Below are 23,840 nucleotides of genomic sequence, written 5' to 3' on the forward strand. Positions count from 1 at the left end.
CCTGGAAAAAATGCAAGAGGCACCTAAACAAGTCAGAAAGGTGAAAAAAGAAAGATAAACTGGTTAGGGACTGCAGAATATAGGGGTAACATAGCACTGGGGCATCTTATGAGCCTCTACCCAATAGAAGAAGGTGTGTCAGGCCTGATGTTTTCCAACCTAGCAACAGAAAACAGTTCAGGTAGGCTTGTTCCTCCCCAGAATTGAATGGGAGTTCTGCTGACACCACCAGGTTAACTGGCAGTATCAATAAAAGGGATTGATCAGGAGCACCACTCATAATAAAGCAGTTCAGGGAAGCACTCCTCCTACTTTCTGAGCCCCTTTGAAGTACCCTTCATTCCTATAGGATAGAGACTCACTTCTCCCACCTAGAGATACCAGGCAACAGAACTTAAGGAAATTCCTTCCCTTTTTCCAGCAGGACCAGTGGGAACCCCAGCAGAACCAGATAAACCAAGCAGTATAAATAGCACTGCAAAGGTTCTGAAAATTAAACAGTCACTGGAGCCACAGCCCACAAAAGCAGGTCCCAACCTACTTTTACTTTAGCAGGGTGGCTACCTGCTAAAATAAAAGATTTAAATAGTACCCAGAGTCTCCATATATAATAGACAATATGTCCAGGATAGAATTGAAACTTACCCATCATACCAAGAACGAGGAAAATCACAACTTGAATGAGAAAAGAAAATAAACCAATGCCAACACTAAGATGAATCTTTTTTTAAAATTTATTATTATTTATTTCTCTCCCCTTCCCCCCCACACCTCAGTTGGCTGTTGTCTGTGCCCATTTGCTGCATGTTCTTTTTTGTCTGCTTCAGTTGTTGTCAGCGGCACGGGAATCTGTGTCTCTTAGTTGATGCGTCAGTTCTCTGTATGTGTGGCGCCATTCCTGCGCAGGCTGCACTTTCTTTCGCGCTGGGCGGCTCTCCTTACGGGGCGTACTCCTTGCGCGTGGGGCTCCCCTACGTGGGGGACACCCCTGCGTGGCAGGGCACTCCTCGCGTGCATCAGCACTGCGCGTGAGCCAGCTGCACACGGGTCAAGGAGGTCCGGGGTTTGAAACGCGGACCTCCCATGTGGTAGACAGATGCCATAACGACTGGGCCAAGTCCGCTTCCCGAGATGAATCTAATATTGGAATTAGCTTACAAGGATTTGAAAGCAGTCATCATAAAAATGTTTCAAGAAACAATTACAAATCCTCTTGAAATAAATGAAAAAAAAATCTCAGCAAAGAGAAGTTATAAGAAAAAGAACCATATGGTCATTATTGAATTGAAAGAAATGAAATTAAAAATATTGGATGAACTCAATAATAGAGATGATAGAAGACAGAATTGGTGAATGTAGGGACAGATTAACAGAATTTATCCAATATACAAAGAGACAAAATAGATGGAGTGAGGGTGGGGGAGGGGAAGAAAAGAGCCTCGGAAATTTGTGGGACAGTAACAAAGATCCAACATTAATTCACTGGAGTCTCAGAAGAAGAGGAGAAAAAGGGGGGGGCTGAAAGAATATTTGAAAAGATAATGGCCAAAAACTAAACAAATTTGGTGAAAGACATAAACCTATAGATTCAAGAAGGTGAATAGGGAAGCGGACTTGGCCCAGTGGTTAGGGCATCCGTCTACCACATGGGAAGTCTGCGGTTCAAACCCCGGGCCTCCTTGACCCATGTGGAGCTGGCCCACGTGCAGTGCTGATGTGCGCAAGGAGTGCCATGCCACGCAGGGGTGTCCCCCATGTAGGGGAGCCCCACACGCAAGGAGTGTGCCCCATAAGGAGAGCTGCCCAGTGCGAAAGAAAGTGCAGCCTACCCAGGAATGGTGCCGCACACATGGAGAGCTGACACAACGAGATGACGCAACAAAAAGAAACACAGATTCCGGATGCCTCTGATAAGGATAGAAGTGGTCACAGAAGAACACACAGCAAATGGACACAGAAAGAAGACAACTAGGGGGGAGGGAGAGAAATAAATAAAAAATAAATCTTAAAAAAAAAAAAAGAAGGTGAATAAACCCAAAATAGGATAAATCCAAAGAAATCCATACCAAGACACATCATTATTCAATTTCTGGAAATTAAAGACAAAGAAAAAAGTCTTGAAAGCAGAAAGAAACAACACATTATTTCTAAGGGAACAGCAAGTGAAATTACAACAGATTTCTCATCTGAAGCTATGGAGGCCAGAAGGAAGTGGCACATTTTCAATGTTGAAAGAAAAAAAGAACTGTTAACCACGAATTCTGTATCTGACAAAACCATACTTGAAAAATGAAGGGAAATAAAGATGTTCTCAGGTAAAGGAAAACTAGAAGAATGTGTCACTAGCAGACCGACCCTTAAAGAATGGTTAAAGGAAGTTCTTCAAATAGAAAGGAAATAATAAAAGAAACTGGAGTATTAGGAAGGAATAAGTAACAACAGAAAGAGCAGAATTATAGGTAGATAAAAAGATTATCTTTTGAATCTTTTAGAAATGATATCTGATGACTGAAACAAAAATTTATAACATCACCTGATACTCTATTTTTAAAGGCAGTGGTAGTAAAGGAGCCTAAATGGAAGTGAGGTTTCCATATTTCACACTAAGTGGTAAAATGGTAATATCAGTAGACTGTGATAATCACATATATTTATTTTAATACTCAGAACAATCACTAAGAAAACTATACAAAGAGATACATTTAAAAATACTATAAATTAATCAAGACAAAATTCTAAAACTATGTTCAAGTAACCTACAGGAAGGCAAGAAAAGGGAACCTGAGGAATGAGAAACAGAGGAAACATATAGAAAAAATAAAATAAAATGGCAGATGCCTAAAGGAATGATATCAAGATATCACTAATGGGAATCTCAATTACCTTTTTTGTTTTTCTATACTTTTTAACTTTTCTACCATAAGAATAAAAAGCTTTCATAATTGGAAAACAATGTATTATTTTTAAAAATTCTCTCCAATTCAAGCAGGCTACTAAACACAACTGTGTTACTACCTAAGGAAGAGGAACTAATTGTTATTATTGGTAGCTACCATTAACATGGATCTGTCCTGAGGGCTAGAGCTAAGGGAGAGAAGGCCTGGAAGACCCAGGGAGTGTTCTCTGCAAGTTTTGGTCATGGGACCCACAGGGGTAGGATTGCGGGAGGAGAACTAGTGGTAGAGGACACAGACAGAGGGGAGGGGCACAGTATAGACACCTGAAACAGCAAAGTACGACTGCTGGATGCCTGCCTTACTTCCAGTGGTCTCCAGAGTCACTGGAGTTACTGCTCCAAGTCTCCACAGGACTGGCCACTGAGCTGTTTCTTAGTCTTCCAGGTGAGTATGTCTTAGTCTTCACAGCCCAACAGAGCCTAACGCAGGTGTTCATTCCACCACATTGGAGGTCAAAATCCAGAAGAGGAAATTCTTCTATCGTATAGAGCCAAGTAGGTATTAATTTAACATCCCCACTTCCCTTTTTTTCCCCCTCCAGAAACGCTCCCATAACTTTACCCAGGAGCCCTGTAGCAATTTACTGTAGCAAGCCCAATCCTTTTTCTGGAATTTCAAGTAAGAATCCTAGAAGTAATCTTTGATTCTTCCTTACACTTTATTTGTATATTCAATGTATCATTGCACGGGAAATTCAACACAGAAATCAGAAGATAGCAGATACAGTGATTTCTTAAGTCCCCAATTAGAAATTTATAATTCAGTTACAAATATCATTACTCCTTATGCCTTCTTAACACAAGTAACAAATGAACCCTATTAAAGTCATGTTTGAAAGCATTGACCAAGCCTTTTAGACATATATGATGCTTCCTTCTTTGGGGTGCTATGCCCTATTTAGTAGTCAATATGGGCCCTATTTAATAGTCAATTTCAAGACTTTCCACTTTTATCACCAGATGTAAAAAGTTGCTTTCATTTTCTTTTTTTCTGAGAGCATGGAATTCCTTCCTTGGGTCACACAAGATAACTCAAAGCCAATGTTGTCCTTGGACCTTTTGCAAGAACTCCAGGATTATTTTATTTTTTAAATGACATAGCCAAGACCTCCTTTATTAATAAAAAATGAAGAAAAAAAATGCTTAAATATATTCATATCTCACAAAACCAAACCTCATATTCTTTTTTTAACCTTTAGCATTAATATAGTACCAACTTTGCTTTCTCTACGGAAACATTATGATGTCATTATTAACTATAGTCTATAAATTGTTATATTTTTCCTATGTATCACTACAAACTGTAAAAGAACATTCCTGTATATTTCTATTATTAACCACAATCCTCATCCATTACTAAAATCATTGTTAGACATTCTTTTTTTTTCTTTTCTTTTCTTTTTAAAGATACTTAGATTAAATAAATGTTACAGAGAATATACAAGGGATTCCCATATGCCCTGCTGCCAACACCGCCAGCATTTTCCCACATTAGCAACATCTTTCATTAGTGTGAAACATTCATTGCAATTGATAAACACATTTTGGAGCATTGCCACTAAACATGGATTATAGTTTACACTGTAGTTTACACTCTCTCCCACTTAATTCCGTAGGTTATGGCAAGATATATAATGGCCTGTACCTGTCATTGTAATGTCATTCCAGACATTCCCAAGTCCTGAAAATGTCTCTGTATTATACCTGTTTTTCCCTCTCTCTACCCTCAGAACTTCCAGTAGCCACTGCCTCCACATCAGTGATATTTCTTCCATTGCTAGAATCACAATAAGTCTATAATAGAATACTAGTAAAGCTACTTCTGTCCACAGTTCACTCCCCAGTCCTGAGGATTCTGGGATGGTAAGGCCCATTCCATCTTTAATTGAGGGGGCTTCAATTTCACACAGCTGATGGGACTCTCTTGCTTGCAGTTGTAGACACTATAGGTTCCTTGGTATGTTGGTTATCCATTATCTCCTCCTTTTTAATTGCAGGACTACTTTAGTGTCCCACCCTTATAATCTCACACAGCTAAACTACTAACAAGATGAGGTAATACAATTTTACAAATACTTGAGTACATTATTTGAAACTATATTAGCATTTTAAATTATCTTTTATTTTACCTATTTTCTTACTTTTTGAGGGCTAGAATGGAAAAAGCATGGACTTAGAATCAAGGAATAGCTCTATTACTTATTGGGTACACAACTTCATAGCTGCTCCATCTACAAATGGAAATAATAATGTATATCTCTTGTGAGATTAATATATTATTTATTAAGGTACCTGGCATTTCATAGTGTTCTTGTTCTGTTTAATATTCCTATCTTAGTTTCTTTTTTCCATCTAATTCTCATTTATGTTTTCTTTCTGTTTTTTAATGGTCCTGAGTGAGTCTACTTAAATTCTTTTGGAAGAAGACAGCATATAATAGACCATACATAAATAGTAGACATTCCTCTGGAAAGTAGGGGTCTAGATTGCCTGGAGAGGGGCATGAAGCAACGTTCTGGGTGATAATGTTCTATATCTTGAGAGGAGTTTGGGTTACACAGGTGTAGCCATTTGTCAAAACTTGGCAAATATACACTTAAAATGAATCTACAGTGAAATGCACAAATCTTACCTCAAAAGAAAAAAAACTGCAAAGAAATAATGAACTCTACTTAATGATACTCATGCTGAAATACTGAGAGGAAGTATACTTGTGACTGCAATTTATTTTGAAATGCATCAAAAAATAAGAGGGACAGATGGCTCAAGAGAGGAATATGGAGCATAGAGAGTAAAATGCTAATGGTTGAAGCCAGGTGGTAGATAAATGGCTACTTAATGCGAAATTATTTCAACTTTGCAGTATGTCTGAGTTTTTCATAAAATGTTAGAAATTTTTCCTTTCCGAAAAAAGGCACTCAATTCACTTTTGTTCTCTTCCTGAACCTTGCCTCTATTCTTTGGTCATCCATTTATTCACTCACCTGTAAAAACTTAATAGGCACACACTGTACTACTGCCTAGTACAAGTTTCTTAACTCCAAACCCTCTGAATCTTAATTTCCTCATCTATTGAATAATAACTGCATGGGTCTCATGATTTTGGTGAGGATTAACTGAGATAATAGATAGCACTTAGCCCAGCGTCCGTAACATACCAGTGCTCAATGTTAGCTGTGATTATGCCAGTGTAACATATAGTAAAGAACCTCGGTAATATGTGGATTATGTCAGTATCAAGTAGTGTTTAGGAACCCTGACTCCTGACTACTGCCTAGGCCCAAAAAATCCCAATTCACCACTTATTTCCTGTGCCTCAGTTCTTTACTGTAAAATGGTAATAAGTGTTACTCTCATATCATAGGGTTATGGATTAAATACATTAATATATACAAAGTACTTAGGCAGTGACTGGTACAGGGTAAGCACTTAATTAATGTTAGCAAATTCACTATGCTGGATATGCAAAGTACACAAAGATGAATGAACAAGTCCTTGACACCTCAAGGAGCTGATTATCTGGGAGAGGAGAAAACCATATCAACAGAAGTATCACAGAGCAGCATGTGATGTGTGCCACAGGAGAGGGGCTGCAAAAGCTTAGGATGCCCAAAGGAAAGAATGATTACGATGACTGGCAGAGACTAAAGATGGCTTCAGGAGAGGGTGGCATTTGATGAACTGGGACTTAGTGACAGAGAAGGGGAAGACAAAGCTCAGATGTGTGTAAGTACACAGTAGAGATGACCTACTTCTATCAGAGCATAACAAAAGGCAACAGGGGTAGGATGGAAGATTTGTGACTGGAAAGGGTGTTTCAGTATCAGATGGTATAAAGCTCTGCTGAAGGATTTGGACTTTGTTCTGTAAAATAAGTACTTTGAATAAGTGACAATCTATTTATATACCACGGAGTTAGTAGAGGTGAGTCTTGCAAATTGTCAACCAATAATTTATCCTTGATTTTTCTATATAATAAATAAAAAATACTGTTCATTATTTATCCACTGAACTCTTTATGTAGAATAACTAAAAATTCAGAACCATAATCATTTTTTACCAATTCATAAGGACATTGGAAAAACTATCTCTACTAAATGAAAAGACCCAGAGTCTTTGGAGAGTCAGGGAAGAAGTTACTAAGAGTGTCATGGAATCAAGTTAGTTGGTGCCACTCTAGTTGGTTCACTGCTTTGAGGTTACAACTTGGAATCTGACCCAAGAGATTCAGTTTGGGAAGGGAGAAATATCTACCCAGCAGCTGAGAAAGGGTGGCTCTCACTGGACACTGCCAGCTGGCCATATGCACCTCTCCAAGCTTCCTATACCTTGGTAAACACATTTCTGACTGCCAGAGATTCTGAGCACACCCACTAAGCTTATCAAAATATCTTCAACATCATAAATAGCAGGGAGTGGTCAGAGAGAGGGGTGGATTTTATAATTATCGGGACTAAGTGCTGCTTCAAAATTTTGTAAATTTAACATATGATGTAAATATGAAAACGTCTTTCCTCGTATCCTTTTAGCATTGTTGAAAGGAAATTAATATAACATAAAATATATGTATTGAGGTTTAAAAATTCTAGGATTATATAGAGCCAAACTTTTATTTTGGTGCAAACTAAGCCTCTTTAGCCAAGGAACCAGTGAATGAGGTAGGTGAGCTGGTTGTCTTAGGCTCAGAGAACAGTCTCCTGGCCTGTGAGTTCCATGACTATGCTGCTCACCACTGTACTCTCAGGGCCTAGAACAGTGTCTGGCATATAATAGATGCTCACAAAATGCTTGTTGATTGAATAGTAAATGATCTAGTCCCCAGTTTTGTAGGTTTAAGAATATTATATTTTTAGTTCACTAAGCAATTACTAAATTCTTCATCATAAATGGGATAGAAATGATTTTTGATATCAACAGAACTCCCAAGAGACAAATGAGATTTGTTATTTTCAGAGGGCCTATAGCTTTCCACAAACCTCACTTGTCTTGTCATTTAACCAGGGCAGTCCTTTCAGGGCATTTGGGAAACAGCATTCCTAACCAGAGGGCTGCCTAAGGAACAAATCTGGAACTCTAAGTTTTCAACCCACATATCTAGCATGCCCAGCCTCGCAGCGACCAGGATGATTTCCCAGGCCAATGTAGCATCTCCCTTCCTGTGGATAGAGCAAGAGGTACTCTGATAGAGTCCTATCCTCCCATTCCTCCTAAACTCCATGTAGACCCCTTTGCAATATTCTTCATCTGAACATACTATAAACCCCTAAATTTAAATATTTTCCTGCTTATAGGTTTTGGGGTTGGCTGCTTCCTTATGACCAAGGAAGGGCCTTCATCCAAATATGCCTCCAGAGGACCGTGTGGGTCTGTCATCTCCCCATGGGTATGCATCAATTTCCAGGCCATTGTGGCCACAGCAGCAAAGATGAAGGCAATATCTTCAGAGAACTGCAGGGTACGTTAAGTGAAATCTTGAGACCGATGAATCTATTTAAGTCCGGTTCAGAATTTCTTTTTTCTTAAGTGCAATACCTCGCTTTGACTAATTTTTTGCCTGATTGGCCTCAAAATTTTCAGGAAAACCTCCCATCAGCTTGGCTTTTCACTATGTATACTTGAAAAGGTCTGGGAAATTAAACATATTAGAAAATAAGCCTAGAGGCAATACTGGGGAAAGTCATCAACATTGACCCACTCAGAAAAGGAGACTTAACCCTAAGTTTTCTTTCCTATGATTAAGGCAATTTCTATCCAAAACCACACAGTTTCTCTATTCCACAGTGGCTTATTTTATTTTTTATATTGCTTCCTCTTATATATATTTTTTCCACAGTGTCTTTTTATCTAAAAGAAAAATGAAAGATAGAGAAGTAGAGAAAAATTCTTGTAAAAAATCTTGTCAAAGTCTTCTTTAAAAAAAAACTTTAAGGAAGCTGAGGTGGCTCAAGTGATAGAGCGCCTCTCTCCCACATGGGAGGTCTCAGGTTTGGTTCCCAGTCCCTCCTAAAGAGAAGACGAGTAAACACAGACAGCACACAGCAAATAGACACAGAGAGCAGAGAGGGAGTGCAAACAACAAGGAAGTGGGGGGATAAATAAATGAAATAAATCTTTAAAAAATAAAAAATAAAAAAACTTTATTTTGAGATAATTTTAGACTTATAGAAGTTATAAAAATAATACATAGTTTCCATATATCCCTGATCTAGCTTCCCCTGTTAACATATTATATAACCATATTATATTAACATTGGTACAACTCTATCAACTAAAGACCTATTCAAATTTCAACAGGTTTTTCTATTAATATTCTCTTTCTATCCCAGGATCCTCTCCAGGATGCCTCATTGTACTCAGCTGTTATTTCTCCTTAGTCTTCTGCAGTCAATGATAATTCCTGTTTTTCCTCATCATTCATGTCCTTTACACTCTTTAAGAATATTGATTATTTTGTTAAAAGTCCTTCAATTTGGGTTTCCCTGATGTTTTCTCATGATGAGACTGAGGTTATGCAATTTTGGAAAAATACCACAGAAATTATGTGTCCTACTTAGTGCATAATATCACAGGACTCATGAAGTCGATATATTTTATTATTGGTGAGGCTGACCCTAACCACTTGGTTAAGGTGGTTTCTGCTAGATTTCTCTACTGTAAATCTTTTCCATTATGGTAATAAACATCTTGAGGGAGACTTTTTTTGAGACTGTGAACATTCTGTCAAAGATTCCTTAAAAGACAACTGGCTCCCTCATTCACAAGCCTGCTCATTCTCCTTAAAACTCCAAGTTAAGTATAACTTCCCTTTATCATTTATGTGTTCTACTTATAAAAATAACAGATCTTCATTGTATAAAATTAATTATTGTGGAGCTCTCATACCTCCCTCCAGAGAGCAGCACTGTGAATACTTGATGTATATTCCATTAAACCATTTTCTCTTTTAATACCACTGAAATCTGGGCTTAAATCCCAGCCTCCACTGATTTCAAGCAAGTCACTTAATTTTGTGTGCTGGTTAATTCTTTCCTTTTTCATTCAGTGATCCCTTTCTGAGTCTGACCAATGGATGTTGATTGTAGGAAAATTCACCATATGTGTGTGTTCACACATTGCACACATACACTATACTTTGCATACAACTACAGAGCTCAAAGACTAGGTTAAAAACCTCTGGTCTATTCATTACCCTTTGATCTGCAATACCATTCCTAGTAATCTATCCTATAGAATAACTTGTGCACACAAAGGATGTTTTGTGTAATATTAGCAAAAAATAGGAAATAATTCAAACATTCACCTGCAGTGAATTTGCTAAATAAATTATGATCACTGCACACTATGGAATACCTGGTAGCAGTTAAAACAAATGAAGAAGGGGAAACAGATGAGGTTCAAGCGATTGAGCTCCCGCCTACCACATGAGAGATCCCTGGTTTGCCTCCCGGGGCCTCCTAAAGAAGACAGCGAGCCAGCATGACAGGAAGGTGTGGCAAGCTGATGCAACAAGAGACACAAGAAGAAGAAAAAAACAATCATAATGAGAGACACAGAAAGCACGGAGTAGAGGTTGCCAATGCCTCCTAAAGAAGACAGTGAGCTGACATGATGGGCAGGTGCAGCAAGCTGACACAAGAAACACAATGTAACAAGAGACACAGGGAGGGAAAACATGATGAGAGACACAACAAAGCAGGGAGCAGAGATGGCTCAAGCAATTGGGAGCCTCCCTCCCACATTGGAGGTCCTAAGTTGAGCTCCCAGTGCCTCCTAAAGAAACAAGGAAGACAAACAGATACAGCAAGTGCAAACAACTAGGGGGTGGGGAGAAATAAATAAATCATTTTTAAAAATGAGGTAGTTGTTAAGGGCAGAAATGATCCCATTTTTGTCTTTAGAAAAGAAAAAAAAGGAAGAAAGGAAGGGAAGAAGGGAGGGAGGCAGAATGGGAGGAAGGAAAACATATACAGAGAAATGCAAAAAAAAATCTGGAAAGCTTTGCAATAAACCCTACATAAATTACTGTGAAGAACAGAATTATGAGAAGATTGAGGTAGCTTTTATTCATTTTTTCTATAATTACACAAAGGGTATATGTTATATATTTTTTAAAAACTCAATAAGGTAAAAAAAGAACCCTGACAAGGTTATAACTCTGAATGAAAACAGATTTAAAACTTTTTAATTACTGGCAATATAATTAAATGATATAAAAGTAATAGAATTTGATAGGAATTGGGTCCAGAATGGAATGATGGTTCAAGATAAAGAAGTTCATTCATATGACACAAAATGAAAAAGCTGAGTGAGTAAAACCTAATGAATCTTTCAATGGATATAGGAAAGTCATTTGATAAAATTCATTCCTAATAAAATACTAAGCACAAAATAAAATAAAAAGGTTAGATAAAACCATATAATACAGCTCTCTTCTAAGCAAAAAGTCCAAAAAATGGGTAAGGGCTAGTATTATCATCTTGAATATTTTTAAAATTCTGGCCAATGCAGCCATGAAAAAAAGGATCTTTAGAGGATAAGCAATGCTTTAAGCATTATCAAAAAATAAATAAATAAATATAAACCAAACACATTAGTAAAAAGTTTGAAATAGAAACAAAACTAAAACCTAGAGAGAACTTTTATTAAAAAGAAAGAAATTAGCTATTTGGAAAGTGAATAACAAAATACTTACGAAGGATACATAAGAAACTGTCACGTATCACTGCCTGCAAAATGGAAACTGGTGGGCCATAGAACAGGAGTGAAGAGAAACTGACTTGACTACATCCTTTTGTATTTTTAAAGTTTTATATTTCAACTAAAATTATATGTGAATAGACAAAAGTGAAACTACAGGTGCCTTTAATCATGAAGAAACTAAAATGCACAAATTTGGAAAATTTGCACATGAAAATATGTGAGATGAATATCTTCATGCAAAAGAATGAAGTTGGCCCCCTACCCCCAGACCATATACCCAGATTAACTCAAAATGGATCAACGACCTAAATTTATGAGCTAAAACCATAAAATTCTTAGGAAAGAAAATCGTGGTGGATATTCATGACCTTAGATTTGGCTATGAATTCTTAGAATGACACCAAAAGCACAAGCAACAAAAGAAAAAATAAATTGGGACTCATCAAAATTAAAAAGTTTTGTGCAATGAAGGACACTCGCAAGAATGGGAAAAGAGGGAAGCGGATTTGGCCCAACAGATAGGATGTCTGCCTACCACGTGGGAGGTCCAGGGTTCAAACCTAGGGCCTCCTGACCCTTGTGGTGGGCTAGCCCAAGCGCGCAGGGCTGATGCATGTGGAGAGTGCCGTGCCGTACAGGGGTGTCCCCCGCATAGGGGAGCCCTACACGCAAGGAGTGTGCCCCATAAGGAGAGCCACCCAGCACGAAAAGAGTGCAGCCTGCCCAGGAGTGGCACGACACACACGGAGAGCTAACATGGCAAGATGGCACAGCAGGAGAGATGCAGATTCTGGGTGCTGCTGACAAGAATGCAGGAGGACACAGAGGATGGCGCAGTGAGTGGACACAGCAGACAACTGGGGAGGAGGGGAGGGGAAGAGAAATAGATAGGAATAAATCTTTAAAAAAAAAAAAGAAAAGAAAAGAAAGGGAAAAGACAACCTACAGAATGGAAGAAAATTTTTGCAAATCATATATCTGGTAAGGGTCTAGTATCCAGAATATATTCAGAACTCCTACAATTCAACAAAAAGACAATCCAATTTTTAAAATGGGCAAAGGACTTGAAAAGACATTTCTCCAAAGAAGATATACAAATGACCAACAAGCACCTGAAAAGATGCTTGACATCATTAGGCATTAGGGAAAAGCAAATCAAAATCACAATGAGATACTACTTCATACCCTCTAGGAGAGCTATCATCAAAAAAAAAAACCCGAAAATAACAAATGTTGGCAGTAGATGTGGAGAAACTGGAACACTTTTACATTGCTGGTGGGCATGTAAAATAGTGCAGCCACTGTGGAAAACAGTTTAGCAGTTCCTCAAAAAACTAAACATAGAATTGCTATATGACCCAGAAAATACTCATATGTGAACTTTTATTGCAGCACTATTTACAATAGCAAAAAGGTGGAAACAACTCAAATGTGCATCAGTGGATGAATGGATAAACAAATTGTGCTATATACATACCTTGGGATAGTATTCAGCCACAAAAAGAAATGAAGTACTGATACACACTATACCGTGGATAAATTGCAAAAGCATTACGTTAAGTGAAAGAAGCCAGATACAAAAGGTCACATATTGTATGATTCCATCTGTAAGAAATATCCAAAATAGATAAATCCATAGAAATTTAATACAGTTTGGTAGCTTCCAAGGGGTGCAGGAAGAAGGAATGGGGAACAACTGCTCAGTGGGTAAGGGGTTTTATTTTGGTGCAACAGAAATGTTTTAGAACAAGATGGAAAAAGTGATTGTACAAGATTGTGAATGTACTAAATGCCACTGAATTGTTCACTTTAAAAGAGACAATTTTATGTTATGTGAATTTCACCTCAATAAATCTTTTTTCAAAGAGGCAATAACACTGTAGGGATATATTATGCATATGTATATGTTAATAAATTGGATACTACTCAATAGATGGGTTTTCTATTTAAAATATAGCAGTGACAAAATAAAATACCCAACTAGATAAACATCTTTAAAAAAAAATCAAATAACTACACCCTCCAAAAGCTACTAGTCTATTGTATGATGGTGTAGCAGTTTGATATTACTGAATTCCAAAAAGAAATACTGGATTATGTTTGTAAACTGATCTTTTCCTCTGGGCATATTAGATTATATTGGCTTCATAGGATTATTTGATTAATTATGAAAACCTCTTGCATCAGTAGGGTGGTGGGGACTCACAGATAAAAGGCATGGCAAAGGACAGAGTTAACGGTTTTTGATATTGGAGTCTGATGCGGAAGCCTTAGGCAGGAGACCCGGGAAGTAAGCTCACAGAGGAAAGAGAAGCCAGCCGGAGGAAGACAGGAACCCTGAGCCCAGGAAGAAGCAAGCCCTGAGAAAGAAGGAACCTTGAACTCAGAGAAACAAGACCCTGGAAGGGAGGAACCCAGGAAGCCAGAACCCTTGCAGACATAGGCAGCCATCTTGCTCCAACACATGAAAATAGACTTTGGTGAGGGAAGTAACTTATGCCTTATGGCCTGGTATCTGTAAGCAACTACCCCAAATAAATACCCTTTATAAAAACCAACCAATTTCTGGTATTTTGCATCAGCACCACTTTTGGCTGACTAATACAGATGGTATATTAGTGAATTCTTTCAAACTCTCCAGAAATAACTAATACACATGTTATAGAAATCCTGTCTAAATAGAGATGAGAATATAGATTATCTACTTTATCCTACTAGCCTGATCCTAAAACTGGCTAAAGATAATGAAAAGAGAGAAAATTACAATGCTCACTTAGAATTCACACTCGAAAATTTAAAACAATAGTAGAATCTAAGAATAAATTAAATATTTTTATTGTCATGTCAACAGATAAAAATTCATTTGTTAAAATCCAGCACTTATACTTAATTTTAAAATTAATTTTATTGATACATACTAATAAAACATACCATTCATCCTAAGTGTACAATCAATGGTATTTGCTGTAATCACATATTTGTGCGTTCATCACTTCGTTATTAGAGCATTTTCATGATTTCAATAATAATAATAATAAACAAAAAAACAGACAAACAAGAAAATTTCTCACATCTCAATCTCTCTATGCTTCCACCACTGTAGACAGCTGCTGTTTCTGGCTAGTCTATCCAAAGATTTGGCTCTTAGTATAATCACAATGTTGTACATTCATTATCTCAAAGATTCTAGAACAATTTCATTCCTTCAAAAAGAAAGACTCCATATCCCTTAGCATTCCTCCCTCAGACCTACATAACCACTATTTTTTTCTTTCATCTTTATAAATTGACTTATATTTATATTTTATATAAATAGGACCATACAATAGGTAGTATTCTGTATTTGGTCTCCCACACTTAGTATAATGTGTTTTTTTTTTGTCTGATATTAACATTTTGTACTATTTACTTACATTTATTCAGCTTCAAAGAAAAACAGTCTTATATATCCAATTTTACCCATATTCATATTTCACATAATATATTTAATTCATAATAGGGCAATCAGATAATATTTGTCCTTTTGTGTGTGGCTTGCTTCACTCAATATAATGTCCTCCAAGTTCCTCCAAGTTGTCATATATTTCATGACTTCATTTCTTCTTACCACTGCAAAATATTTCATTGTGTATATACTCCATAATTTGTTTATCCATTCATCAGTTGACGGCCACCTGGGTTGTTTCCAACTTTTGGCTGTCATGAATAATGCCACTATGAGTATCAATGTGCAGATACCTATTCATGTCACTGCTCTCAGCTCTTCTGGGCATATACTTATCAATGACATTGCCAGGTCCCATGGCAAGTCTATGTTCAACTTCTTTAGGAACTGCCAAACAGTCCTCTACAGTGGCTGTACCATTCTATCCCACCAACAGTGAATAAGCATTCCTATCTCTCTACATCCTCTCCATTTACAATTTTCCTACTTTTTAATAGCAGTCAGTCTAATAGGTGTGAAATGATATCTCATTGCAGTTTTGATTAGCATTTCCCTAACCGGTAATGATAGTGAACACTTTTTCATGTGTTTCTCTGTCATTTGTATTTCTTCTTTGGACAGTTGTCCTTTGCCCATTTTTCAGTCAGATACTTTGTCTTTTTATTGTTGAGCTGTATGATCTCTTTATATAACATGGATATTAAATCCTTATTAGATGTGATTGCCAAATATTTTCTCCCATTAAGCCAGCTGCCTTTTCATCCTTTTGACAAAGTCCTTTGAAGTGCAAAGTATTGAATTTTGAGGAGGTCCCATTTATCTATTTTTCCTTTTGTTGCTTGTGCTTTTGGCATAAGGTTTAAGAAACTACTGCCTACCACAAGATCTTGAAGATGTTTTCCTACATTTTCTCCTAGGAGTTTTATGGTTGTTGTTTTTATATTTAAGTCCTTGATCCATTTGAGTTAATTTCTGTATAAGGTGTGAGATAGGGGTCCTCTTTCTTTCTTTTGGCTATGAATATCCAGTTCTCCCAGCACCATTTGTTGAATAGACTGTTCTGGCCCAGCTGGGTGGGCTTAATAGCTTTATCAAAAAATCACTTGACTGTAGATGTGAGGATAACCTATACTTAATTTTTAAATTCTAAAAATAATAATAAAGGTTCACTTTTTAGTCCTGATTACAGTATCTATTTAAAATCAAACACCAATATTATATATACTTAAAGGGAAAAAATGAGCCATGCAGGCATTTAAAATAGGTACAAAATAAGGAAGTATTCTATCATAGCTGTTATTTAATAGGGTGCCAGAAGTTTCTTCTAATACAAAGCAATAGGAAAACAAATGAGAGATAAAGTAAAGGCAAAAACAAAATCTTATTTTTATATATAACACCACTTTGTACTTACAAATCTCAAAGGAATGACTTTAAAGTGCCCAGAGTCATTACCAATATAGAAAAATCAATAATATTCCTTGTCCTCAAACCTGACTACACAGGAAAAATCACCTGAGCAGCTTTCAAAAATGTTGATGCCTATGCCCCATCCCAGACAAATTGCCTCAGAATCTCTGGGGGCATTAGTATTTTATAAAGCTCCTGAGGTGATTCCAATATATAGCCAAGTAGAGATACCATTGCTATATACTTGATATCTGATTATCTACAAAGTGCAATTCAAAAAGTGTAACTATTTATAATATTTGCAAAAGTTGAAGAGAAAGAATGCTTTAAGGGAACAGGAGTTCAAAGGAAGAAACCTGGAAGGGGATCTAGTTACCGCCCATGTAAATTCTTCCTGGCCACTGAAATTAAGGCATGGAGGAGGGCAATTAAGGCTCAAGCAAGCAGAGGAGGACATGACCTCTGTTCACAACAGAATGGTGGCAGAGAGATACATATTCGCCATCCAAGTATTGTTGAGGTAGGAAGCATACGTAAGGATCTAATATAGGCTCAATTGTTATGGGATTACCTGCATAGCTCTTATGAGGGTATATGTGAAATAAATTCCTAGATATACAATTGCTGAGTCAAATGGTAGGTGCCTTTAAAGATGAGAGATACATTTTAAAATTCTTAAAGGTGAAAGAAATAGAAAAGGAACAAATAGAAAAGGAACAAAGTGAAACATCATACTCAGGGAAGGAAGAGAGTAGAAGAAATGAGGTAGGCTGGAGCTTTGCAAGATGGCTCAGTGTCACCAGGTAGTAGGTACAGAGACCGACAAAACAAAATTCTTGGCTTTGCCCTTCCCATGAACTTTCTCCCACTGCAATCTCCAGTCACCATACACAGTGCCACCATCTCACCAGTTCCCTAACCCAACAGGCTGTCTGTTGCCCACTATCCTAACCATTAAATTCCTCTTTCAAGTCATATCCTATCTGAATCACTCTAAATCTTTTTGCTTACCTCCCAATCTTTTACCACCTAAAGCTTTCTTACACATTTCTGTTTAGTATTTTCTGTCTGATTCTTTAGTATAAATCTCATCTGCCATGTATATTCCTACAGTGGCTTTAAATTACTTTCGAAATCAAAGTTATTTCTGACAATAGTTTTTAAGCTTCCTGTTTTTCATACTTTTGATATGCACTTTAAGATATTTCCTCCACAAAGTTTTCCTTGATTAACTCCACTCAATCCAATTACATGATCCCCAATCTACTTTATCTTCCAACACAAGCACATTTCGTTCATTCATTCAACAGATAACTTTTGAGCTCTCCCACTTAGCTCACTGTTCTCTCTAACACTGTTCTAGATCCTGGAGATACAGTGGTGAAGGTAAAGTTCTTGCCCTCATGGAGCTGTGGGTATAGAGGGGGGCAGGGAGAGAGCCAATCAAAAAATAAATGTATAGTAGTTAGATGGTGATAACTGCTATGGAGAAAATAAAGCAGGAGAAAGAAAGGGAATTCTAGAGTGTGGGGAGATGTCACTTTTAAATGAGGGTGCCACTGAAGGCATCACTGATAAGGTAACTTTGGAGTAGAAATCTGAAGAATGATGGTAGGAATCATGTGGCTATCTGGGAAAAGAGTGTTTGAGGCAAAGAAAACAGCAAGTACAATGGCTCCTAGATAGGAGGTTTCTGGAATGACTAAAGAACAGGAAGAAGACTAGTGTAGTTGAAGCAGAGTCAATTGGAAGGGAAGTTCTAAATATGTGTATAAGCTTATTTGTAAAATACCATTTTTAATTTAGAGAATTGATATTCAAGGTCACTACATAATTTTTACTAACCCTTAAGACTCAGAATTAAAATATGATCAAACTGGTATATGTCATATATCCTACAGTGGCCATCCCGCAATCCATTACTGAAGCATAAGGAAGACCCCTACCATAAGGCAAGAAGTTCCAGAAGCTACAATTGTGGAAAAATCCCCTAAGTACTGAGTGGTCCCCAAGTTTGTGGAGAAGGAATATTGCCAAGAGTTGTCCCAGTCAGCATTATGTGGCATAGAACTCTCAGCATCATACACCCATCAATGGCTCTGCCTCCATTTCTTTCCCTTTCTTTCCAAAAAATCTCTGTTCAGCATAATGGAGAAGGGTTCTTAACTTTATAATGGAAAATAATGCAAAAGATTCCCTTTATTTATAAAGCTTTATTAGGGCACACGTATGTCACAAAGTGAAGGCTATGTCCATATTTGCTAACTGCTTTGTCTTCTGTATTCAGAATTTTAAAGATGTTTCCCATTCCAAAGAGGAATGCCACACATCTTAGATAATTGGTATTCAAACTAGTTTACTGGTTTTTCAAGTCAGTAGTTTAATAAAGCACAAGTATAAGCTTTGCAGTCAGGCTAAAACCTGACACTTGGACTAAATCTGCAAATCACAGAGCCACAACGCACAACTCCAGATTTTAATATACAAAGATCCACTTAAGATACAACAGGTTCCTATTAAACAATCTAAGAAATCATTTAAGGGATATATTCAATACTGATTTATAGATTAATTTTTTAAAAAATAATTGTTTGATCAAAGAGTTCAGCAATAAAAACTGAGGGAGAAGAAAATAATGTTTAACAGAAATACAAAGACTGACTATGGCTATAAGACTTCAGCATTATAAGATTATGATAATTTATACAGCAAGGAACTATTTAAAATTCAGAAGTAAGCTATTTACCCAGGAAACATACTTTTTCCTTACTTCATTGTTCTCTCTGGTTCCCCTTCTCACTTCATACAGTTCCAGATGCATCTTTAAAGGGTCACTTGTTCTTGCTTCTGCAGTTGCAGTTCAGCCCTATAAAAGAAGGAGCATGTCATCACTTCATAAGAAAAGAGATAAAGCAGATACTTCAGGAAGCTGAATTATCCAGTCTTGTCAATCTGCTTTCCTAATTTATTTTCACCAGAACAGTACACAAACAGAAAAACTGTGTTTGTGGAGGAGGGCGGGTAGAATAAAAGGAGATAATCAAAACAAACTAGCAGAGATTACAGCAAGATGGCGGAGTAAGGAGCTCCTAGAGTCAGCTCTTGCTCCAGGGCAGTTAGTAAACACCTAGAGCTCTCTGGAGCTAGTAAAGCACCTGGTTTGGGGGCTTCAGGAGGCCAGAAGGGCATCCTGCCCCATCCTTGAAGTAATAGAAGAAGGAGGCTGCCTATCTGCAAAGAAGACTTATAAGTAGAGCGCTCGATGCCCCGGAGGCCGGTGCCCATCCTCCACCGGAGGCACAAGCCACCTTGGGAGCTGTTCCAGGGCTGGAATTGAAAGCTTCACTTCCCAAAAACGAGGGAGGAAGAGACGGTTGGGCATCAAATTCAGCTGAGGAGTAAATTACTCAGTAAATTCAGTGGACTAAAGTATAATCCTGAGAACAGCTAAAGTATGAGCCTGTCCAAGCCAGAAAGAGGCCAGAAGCTGCCATCTTAACTCTGCACCTGGTACAAGGGGAAGCAGGGCAGACTGAAAATCCCAGTGCTGGTGGGGACTGGCTTATTTCCATCCAGGTAAGATTGTAGGTCTAGCCTAAGACCCAGTGCCACCTCCAACAGGGAGGAAGCTACAGGGACCTGCACCAGCCTCTCTGGGAAATTGCCAGCCAAGCCACGGAGGCCGGTGATTGTCCTATTCCGGTGGTGCAAGCTGCCCCAGGAGCTGTTCTGTGACTGGAATTGGAAGCTCCATTTCCCAAAAACAGGGGAAGAGGAGATGGTTGGCTGCCAATTTCAGCTACTGATTGGTAGACTCGGATGGCTAAGGAATAACCCTAAGAACAGCTGCAATGTGAATTTGTCCAAGTTGGAAAAAGCCTGGTGGCCGCCATTTTGACTCCATCCCCAGCCTGAGGGGAAGGCGGCCTGACCAAATATCACAGTGATGGTAGGAACCGGTTTCTTTCACCCAGATCAGCCTGCAGCCCTAGCCTAGACTTCAGTCCCACCTCTGGCAGGAAGGAGGCTGGCTAGCTCAACACCAGTCTATCCAGGTAACTGAGGGTATCTTTGGCTGACACAAACTGAATAATTAAAAGTCTACTGGGGCAACTGCGGTCATATTGGACCTGCATTGCATAGACTGCTGCCCACAACTGCAGTTCCATCCAAGCTCCAGGCAGGGGAGAAAGGGACGTAAAGCTTCCTCAGTCTCTCTGGGCAACTACAGTCTAGGCCTGCACAACTTGGATTATTCCACACAACTGTGACTCTGTCCCTACCTCTGGGAAAGGAGAAAGTTGGGAGAAGCTTCATCTATCCCTGGGGCAATGAGGGCAGCTTGAGCTTCCACAGTTTATAGCACCAATTATATCCTTGGCTCCTACTATACAACCAGCAAGGGAGAAAGGACAGGAAGTCATAAACTAAAGAGAAAAACTGCACCCAGAATAAATAGTCTAGTAATCCATATGCCAAGACACCAACCAAAAATTATAACCCATACCAAGAAACAGAAAGCTATGGCCCAGTTAAAGGAACAAGATAAGTCTCCAGATGACATAAAGGAGTTGAGATAACTAATCATAGATGTTCAAACAAATCTCCTTAATAAATTCAATGAAATGGCTAAAGAGATTAAGGATATTAAGAAGACACTGAGGAAGCAGACTTGGCCCAATGGATAGGGTGTCCATCTACCACATGGAATGCCTGCGGTTCAAACCCCGGGCCTCCTTGACCCGTGTGCTGCTGGCCCACGTGCAGTGCTGATGCGCGCAAGGAGTGCCGTGCCACGCAGGGGTGTCCCCCATGTAAGGAAGCCCCATGCACAAGGAGTGTACCCCATAAGGAGAGCTTCCCAGTGCAAAAGAAAGTTCAGCCTGCCCAGGAGTGGCGGCCGCACACACGGAGAGTTGATGCAGCAAGATGAAGCAACAAAAAGAGACACAGAGTCCTGGTGCCGCTGACAACAACAGAAGCGGACAAAGAAGAACGCACAGCAAATGGACACAGAGAACAGACAAGTGGGGGGGAGGGGAGAGAAATAAATAAAAATAAATCTTTAGAAAAAAAAAGAAGACACTGGATGAGCACAAAGAAGAATTTGAAAGTATGCATAGAAAAATAGCAGATCTTACGGGAATGAAAGGTGCAATAAATGAAATTTAAAAAACACTGAAATCATATAATAGCAGATTTGAGGAGGCAGAAGAAAGGATTGGTGAGCTTGATAAAATGGCCTCTGAAAGTGAACATACAAAAGAACAGATGAAGAAAAGAATGGAAAAAATTGAACAAGGTCTCAGGGAACTAAATGATGGCCAGAGATGTAGAAACATATATGTCATGAGTGTCCCAAAGGAGAAGAGAAGGGAAAAGGGGCAGAAGGAATATTTGAAGGAATAATGTTAGAATATTTCCAACCCTATTAAAGGGCATAGATATCCATGTCCAAGAAGCACAACAAACTCCCATCCGAAAAAATTTAATAGACCAACTCCAAGACACATATTAATCAGAATGTCAAATGTCAAAGACAAAGAGAGGATTCTGAGAACAGCAAGAGAAAAGCAATACATAATATATAAGGAATATCCAATAAGGTTAAGTGCTGATTTTTCACCAGAAACCATGGAGGCAAGAAAACAGTAGTCTGATATATTTAAGATACTGTGAGAGAAAAACTTCCAGCCAAGAATTTTATATCCAGCAAGACTGTCTTTCAAAAATGAGGGCAAGATAAGAATATTCACAGATAAACAGAAACTGAGGGAATTTCTAAGCAAGAGACCAGATTTTCAGGAAATACTAAAGGGTGTGCTGGAGCCTGAAAAGACAAGATGGAGAGAGGGGCCTGGAAATTAAGATTATATCAATAAAAGTAACTAAAGGTGTGAAAAGAGTGGTGAAAATAAAATATGACAGAAAAAACTGAAGTAGTCAGGAATAAACTTAACCAATGATAAAGCACTTGTATTAAGAATTGCAACCCAATGTTAAATCAAAAAAGTCCTAAATAACTGGAAGAACATTCCATGCTCATGGATTGGAAAACTAAATATCATTAAGATGTCAATTCTGCTCAAATTGATATACAGATTCAATGCAACCCTGGTAAAAATTCCACCAGCATTAAAAAAAAAATTGAAAACAGAATTAGCAAATTTATTTGGAAGGGTAAGGGGTCCTGAATAGCGAGAAACATCATAAAAGGAAAAGTGAATCCTCATCTCCGGACTTTAAATCATTCTACCAAGGTACAGTGGTAAAAACAACATGGTACTAGCATAAAGAGAGACACATATACCAATGGAACCAAATTGATGGCTCAGAAACAGACCCTCACATGTATGAATCACATGTAAGAATCACAGTGATTCTTGACTAGCCTGTCAAACCCACACAGCTCAGGCAGAATAGTCCATTCAGCAAAATGGTGCTGAAAGAACTGAATATCTATAGCCAAAAGAAGGAAAGAGGACCTTTATCTCATACCTTATCCAAAAATTAACTAAAAAATGGATCAAAAACCTAAAAATAAAAGCAAGGACCATAAAACTTCTAGAAGAAATTGTAGAAAAATATCTTTAAGACCTGGTGGCGGTTGGGAAGCGGACTTGGCCCAGTGGATAGGGTGTCTGCCTACCACATGGGAGGTCTGCGGTTCAAACCCCGGACCTCCTTGACCCGTGTGGAGCTGGCCCACGTACAGTGCTGATGCGCACAAGGAGTGCCTTGCCACACGGGGGTGTCCCCGCGTAGGAGAGCCCCACACGCAAGGAGTACGCCCTGTAAGGAGAGCCGCCCAGCGCAAAAGAAAGTGCAGCCTGCCCAGGAATGGCACTGCCCACACAGAGAGCTGACACAAGATGATGCAACAAAAAGAAACACAGATTCCCGTGCCGCTGACAAAAAAAAAAAAAAAAGAAGAAGAAGAAGAAAATCTGGTTCAGGCTGTGAGTTCCAGGCCAGGGAACTATGTTATCTTCATCTTTGTTTCTTCTGACTTTCACCTCTCTATGATTCCATTCTGTGAAGGGCCCAGGAGAGGCACAGAATAACTCTTGTGAATGAATGAGACAGTAACTATATTTTCAACAAACCAGTAAAGATGTTTCATGGGATTTGAAAGTAGTTGGCAAACAGTTGGAAACCCACTGCTCTTAAGTTCTTCATTTCTCTTTCCCTAAGCATTCTCTTTAATTGAGATGTCTATTAGTAGTCAATTTGCCCCAAAGTGAGTAAGCCAGAAGGTCTCTGAAATTCAAACTTGTATACCAAGTTTCAAAGACAAACAGTACATCTGGGCATCAGCACATTAGAGAG

The 23,840-nt window shown here is 38.4% G+C and overlaps 1 protein-coding gene across 10 annotated transcripts in view; it reads right to left on the reverse strand.

The window, feature by feature from the left end:
• Nucleotides 1–23,840, reverse strand: part of ZHX3 (zinc fingers and homeoboxes 3) — a 137,798-nt gene that overhangs the window by 55,959 nt on the left and 57,999 nt on the right. For 6 of the 10 annotated variants that reach the window (XM_058287095.2, XM_012525820.4, XM_012525813.4 and 3 more), the window contains exon 2: nucleotides 19,271–19,377. The gene's annotated coding sequence lies outside the window, so the exon portion shown is untranslated. The remainder of the gene's footprint in view (nucleotides 1–19,270; nucleotides 19,378–23,840) is intronic. The other 4 variants (XM_071211710.1, XM_071211707.1, XM_071211709.1 and 1 more) reach the window with 1 other exon arrangement.

This window comes from Dasypus novemcinctus, chromosome 24 (assembly GCF_030445035.2).
Source record: "Dasypus novemcinctus isolate mDasNov1 chromosome 24, mDasNov1.1.hap2, whole genome shotgun sequence".
NCBI lineage: Eukaryota > Metazoa > Chordata > Mammalia > Cingulata > Dasypodidae > Dasypus > Dasypus novemcinctus.